This window comes from Gorilla gorilla, chromosome 2 (assembly GCF_029281585.2).
Source record: "Gorilla gorilla gorilla isolate KB3781 chromosome 2, NHGRI_mGorGor1-v2.1_pri, whole genome shotgun sequence".
Taxonomy (NCBI): Eukaryota; Metazoa; Chordata; class Mammalia; order Primates; family Hominidae; genus Gorilla; species Gorilla gorilla.
In genome coordinates, this window is record NC_086017.1 from 59,987,113 (window position 1) to 59,993,112 (window position 6,000).

A 6,000-nucleotide genomic window follows, 5' to 3' on the forward strand; every position below is an offset into this window, starting at 1 on the left:
TTGGCTGGGACAGCTGCTACAACGTGCAAGGCTTTGAGGGCCGTCCAGGAGCAGCTGTCATGGCTGTGCATCAAACAAGTTTCAAAGCCCAGATGAGCATCCCGGCCTGAGCTAAGCTCCCCAGGCATGCATAGTTTGGCTGGGGGTCTCAAGGGTGCCCAGAGCCCAGCCACCCTGATTCCGGAGGAATGAATGCCCTCAGGGACAGGTGGGGTGTGGGGGAAGATTGCCCACAGTCGATACTGGAGGAGGGGACTGTGTTGTTGGTGGCCACCAGGTGGCAGCACTCCATCATCTTTCCAGCCAGGGTGGTATAGGTGGTGGTAAGGAGAGGACTTCCCACCAAGTCCTGAGGTACTGGAGGTTCCCAGGGGCTCTCTCCACGTCTCTGGGACTCAAGGAGACCTGGCTAGAACTTCGGCCTTGAAACTTTCTGGAGTCAGGCAGGTGTCAAGTCTCCCTGCCTTGCAAGTTCCTGAGGGTCTCTGACCCCCAGGGACCCCCTCTGGCTAGATGGGGAAGTCGTCCCCACAGCGCCCAATGGGGCAAGAGCCAGGCTGACCCTGTGCACAGTAGGCACTTCCCTCTCAGCAATTCTTTCTGACCCAGGTAAATAATTTCTGCAGTCGATAGAGTGCATTTCTGCCTCTCATACTCCCTTTCCCTACCACGTGCTTATTGACTCACAGAAGCACTGTTGCTAGAGCATCAGATTCTCAGCTTCTGTCCCTACAGCCCATGGGGAGTTGGAGCCTAGCTTGTCCAGGGCTCCCAGATGGAAGCAGGGGATGCCTGTAGTCCTTCACCCCAGTCTCCCAGAAGGTGGCAGGAGGGAGGTGGACTCATGGACTTGGGTTAAGGTCAGAACCCTATAGGGTGGGCCACACCCAGCCAGAAAGAACTTTCCAGCAGAAGGCATGAGCCAGGGGCAGGGCCCTCCCATCCTGCTTAGTCCAAGCCGCACTGCCATCCCATTTAAAGAGGAAACTGAGATTCAAAGCTGTTGCTGGACTGGGCTGCTGCTGGCAACTGCTGCCCCATCACCACTCCAGTGCAGTAGAATTGGGTCTCAGCTGCAGGTACAAGGTTGAGGTCCAGCCCTGGAGTGAGCTGGGTCTTGGGATGCCTCCCAGTGCCCTGAGGAAAGAGGAGAAAGACAGGGAGAGGCAGGTGAAGACAACCAGAGGCAAAGTGAGGCCTAGAGGATGCTGGAAAGAGAAGCTGGAGGAGTCTGCAGCAGTCACAAGGGGACGGAGGAGGCTGAGGGGGCAAGACAACGTGGGATGGGGCCGCCAGGTCTAGAGGAGTTGGTTCTGCACTACCCACGGGTACCGAGATAGGCCTCTGATCTTGGGGTGAATTCTGCACACCAGTGGGGGAGGCCGAGGCAGGTGGCCAAGAGAGGAGGGGCTAGGGTGCCTGCTCGCGTCCTCTGCTGCTTTTATGTGCAATGGAGGCTCCAGGAGCCCCTGGCTCTCAGCTCTGGGCGGGCATCACCATCCTGAGTCTGGCTGGACAGGAGCTATTTGAGAATGATTCATGGATGTAATTAAGCCTCCCCCCACCATCCCCTAGTGTGGGCCTGGAACAGGGTCAGGTGCAGGTGTGGGAGCCCTGCCTAGCCTGTCCTGCAGGGTTGGGTTCAGCCTAGGGCCCCCTGGCCCAGCACAGCCTACCACCGCCTAAGGGCGCCCAGCCTCAATCTGTAAGACCTGGAGCAAGACAGGGCTAAGCCCAAATCCTGAGAGGCACCAGAGCTGGGGCTTCCTCTCCTTCCTCTTACTCCCCAACTCCTGGGCTGAGGAGCCATCCTCTGCACTCATAAGCATGCCATGTGTACGCACCCACACGCAATGCAGGCCAGCCCTCAGGCATCCGGCTGCAGCAGGCAACATGCATGCTTCCCCATCACCCTTGACATGTGAGGTGGCATTACATCCAGATCCTGCAGACCCCCTCCCTGGTTGGTGTGTGAAGCATGCACACTCGTGCATAACCCCACCCAGCCACTGGCACATAGAAGAGCACACACAAGCCAGACACATTAATGAGCAAGTGTGCAAGTGAACTTGGCTCCTGAGGGGGCAGAAATCAGATGTTCTTGCTACCCCTGAGGAAGGAAACCTGGTCTGGCAGCCTTCTGTGAAGGGAGAGGGAGTCCCCAGGGTCACAGCATGGCAGAGCACAAGCCGCCACCCAGCAGGCACACCCTTGTGCACACAATGTCATTCTGAGGCTTTCCCCTTTTCAGGTGGGTGGATCTTGGGGGTGTCCACCCAGAACAGGCTTCTGAGCTCACTGAACAGCTCCAAGTCTGCCAGCCATGGCTCAGCTCCCTGGCAGAGCTGGAGAGGGGAAGGGAAGACTGAGGAAGGGGCATCATGGTCTCTAAGACTGGCTCAAGGTTCAGTACCTTCCCTTCTAACACCTGCAGCCATACCTGCAGTGAGGACAGGAAGGAGAGGGAGCAGCCTCTCCTGTTTCCCTGACAGACTGGGAAACTGAGGTCCACACCCATCTCATCCAAACCCAGGGCCCCAGTCCCCGATCCAGTCATTTCCACGTGCTGGCATCCTATTAGCTCTGCCATCCCCTCCGCCTGGAAGGCCCTAGGACCTGGGCCTGCCACCCTGCTCAGGTTAGGAGTGTCCAGAAGTAGCTGGGCTCCGCCTCCTCCCTCCAACATGAATCCCTGAAGACTGGATGGATCTACCTTCCCCCAAGCACATCGGTGGCACTGGCTTGGCTGGGCCTCTCCTCTATGGCCGGGAGCCCCAGCCCCTTAGCCTCTACCAGACAAATGTGAGCAGCACACGTGCCCGAGCCGCCCCCCACCCCGCCCTGGCCCCGGCCCAGGCCCCGGCCCCGGCCCCGGCCCCTCCCCCACCCTGCAGATTTTTCTGGTTCTTATTAATGTAAATGAAATGAAATCTGCTCAGAGTGTCCTTAATGGAAAGCGTTCCTGGAATTTGTGCACACGTGGTGGTGGGGGGGACACCCTGAGATTAACTCTTGTGCAGCCAGACCCAGACTAGTGAGGCTGTGGTGACTGGGGCTGGGGTGGGGATTGGTGGGGACCAGGACATTCACTCATCCCCTCCCAGAACTGTGTCCTGACAACATCAAGGATGGCAAAGGCTCATCCATATTCTACCCCCTGCCCTGGGACCAGCTGTACAGGTCCAGAAGTGCCTCAGAGCCTCAGGGGAAGGTGATCTTGACAGGAAACGGGGAGCCCTGGAAGGCCTTGATCAAGGAGGAGGCTGGCCAAAGACAGGGGCATAGGGCTGGAGGGGAGAGTTGACAGACTATGCATCTTGTCCTCATCTGGCTCTACCCTGATTTTGAAGGGGGACCCAGGCAGACCCTGCCTCTCTGGACCACCCTACACAGAGAAGGCCCAGCCTCTGAGATCCCCTCCCCCAGCCCCTGCCCACCACACTCCTGAAACAGATCTGCCAGGATGCTCATCTTCATGACTATGGGACAAGAAGGGGGAGTTTGAGACCCCAGAGTGGATGCCCATGGCCGCTGGCTGCAGGGGATGGGGATGGAAGAGACTGGCCTGAGCTGCTGCGTGCCCACCCCCCGTCCTGCTGCGTGCCCACCCCCCGTCCTGCCGCTGTGTCCTCCCCACATCTGGATGCTTGTTCTGGCACAGCCCCCAGCCTGGCCCAGCGGAGCCGCAGCCGCATTCTGCTGCCTCGTGGCCAGGACAGGGATGTCTGCTTCATTGGCGGGGGTAGGGAAGAGTCTAAGATTTCAATTTCTCCCAGGTGTGGCTCAGTCTGGAGGGTGCCTTGGGGAGGCTGGCTCAGAGGCCGGCACCTGGGGCGGGGGGTGTGCAGAGGAGGGGAGGGGGCCACCGAGGGGGTCTCAGGGAGGAAAAAGGGCTCAGAGTGGGAGGTCCCTGGGAGGAGACAGGGGCTCTGTGAGGGGCAGGGGACTCAGGGAGGGGGGTTAGAGAAACAGGGGACTTAGGGGGCAGGAGCTCCAGGAGGAGGGCTGGAGGGGCAGGAGGTTTGGGGGGTTGGGAGCTGAGGGCTCAAGAAGAGGATTGAGGAACACGGGGCTTTGGGAAGGGGGTTGAGGGGGCAAGGGGTTTGTGGGGGTTGGGAGCAGGGGCTTGGGGAGGAAGGTTGGAGGGAGAAGGGACTCAGAATGTGACTGACTTCACTGGGGGACAATGGGCTGCCAATCCTTCCACCCATACCGGTCAGGTGGCTGGGGGAGGGGCGCTGACCCACTTAGCTGCCTCTCCCCCAGGCTTCCACTAATGAGCGCTCTGGGCTTTGGGAAGCAGCCTTCCCCCCCAGGCTGTGCCTCAGGCCATCCCTTCCCCCACAGCCCCTCATTATCTACTGGGGGTGTTCATTAGCTCAGGCATCCCCCCTTATCTACAGCTGCGCTTGCCTGTGGCAGTGAGGAGGAGGCCCTAGGCCCCAAAATGCGCCCTCTTTGCCCCTAGTTCCCCTACGCCCCCAGGACTGGGGAAACAAAGGCTACCAGATTGCTGTTGTGCAGCTCAGCTCTGAGCAGAGCTTTGATTCCACCTGTGGGTCCCCCAGCATGCCAATGAGGGGGGTGCTGTGGCAAAGCTCACAGGAGAGCTAGAACCCAGGCGCTGGCAGGGGCCCATGGGAAGTCTGCTCTGCTCACCCCAGGGGCTTCCAGTACCTGTGATCGGGAGTCCCATTCGGCAAGGAAAGGGGCTCGCAGAGGGTGAAGGGGGCTCCTGGATGTGTGGGGAGCACAGCTCTGAGGGATGCAGAGTAGGGGGCAGCACAGTTCTGGGGAGGAAGGTGTGGGGTCAGAAGGGATGGTGGGAAGAGGGGAGAGGGCCCTGTGGGGCATGGCTTCTCATGGACACAGCTCTGCAGGAACAGACAGCGCATCTGCATGAGCGCAGCTCTGGGCGGGCGATGTAGGGGGAGCACAGAGTGCGGGCACCATCTGGGGGAAGGATGAGGGTGGGGAGCACGGCTCTCGAGGATGTCCTATGGGAGGACAGTCCAGGGAGAAGCCCGCCTGTCTCCCACAGCCTTGGCCTCTTCGGACTCCTCCCCCACATTCCTGGGGTGCATGGGGAGGTTGGCTTGCTGGATTATGCCCAAGTCCCTGAGTCTCCCTCTGATTCTGTCCCGCTGTCCATCTGTCCTCCCTCCCCAAGGATCCCAAGGCCCAGGTGGCACTCTCCTCTCACAGTCCCCTCATTAGGGATGGGCTTTGAGATCCTTCAGCAGCATCTGCCCCCACCCCCACCCCCATCACCAAGCCAGCTGCAGGCCTGGCCCCTGGAGCCTGATAAATATTTATGATGAGATAAGCATGATAGGCCAGAGCCCAGCCCAAACCTTTGTCCTGGGAGCAGAAGACAGAGGCAGGACTTGAGCTTCCAGAGGCGGGCTGAGTCTCAGGGCTGGGGTAGGGGGAGGCCTGACTGTGTAGGTCTCCTGGGCTCTACCTGGGAGGGGGTCGGGATGGGACAGGGCTCAGGAGCCGGGGATCCTGAAGGGGCTGCCTCCAAGGTGCCACCCTGGCCAAGGCGGCTCCCCCCTACCCCTTGCCCAGCCTGTTTCGATGCTGCCTGTCTGCACTGCACGGCTGGGTCTGTTGGGACAAGGCCGGCTGGCCTTCTGTACTTGCTGCCACCCTGGCTTCTGACTTTCTCCAGGTCTTGGTGACTTTAGGAAGCTCCCAAACCAAGACTACCCTGACCATTGGGTCTGGAGCCAGGCTGGCAGGAGGGCCACCTTGGTACCCCTCTGAGGTACTGAGGTATTCCAGCCTCCTTGCTATAGGCCCCAGGGCTCTCCTGTCCCCAACCTAGGACAGGTTCCCATGGGCCGGCCCACCTTCCCCTCCATTTATCCCCTAAATATCTCCCCCTCTAGGTGCCAGAACCAACAATAGGAGGGTCTGGGCACTCCATGAGCAGGAGGCCGAGTGCTGCTGCAGGGAGGGTGACACCATCCTCAGCAGGCCTGAGCATTAGTAGGC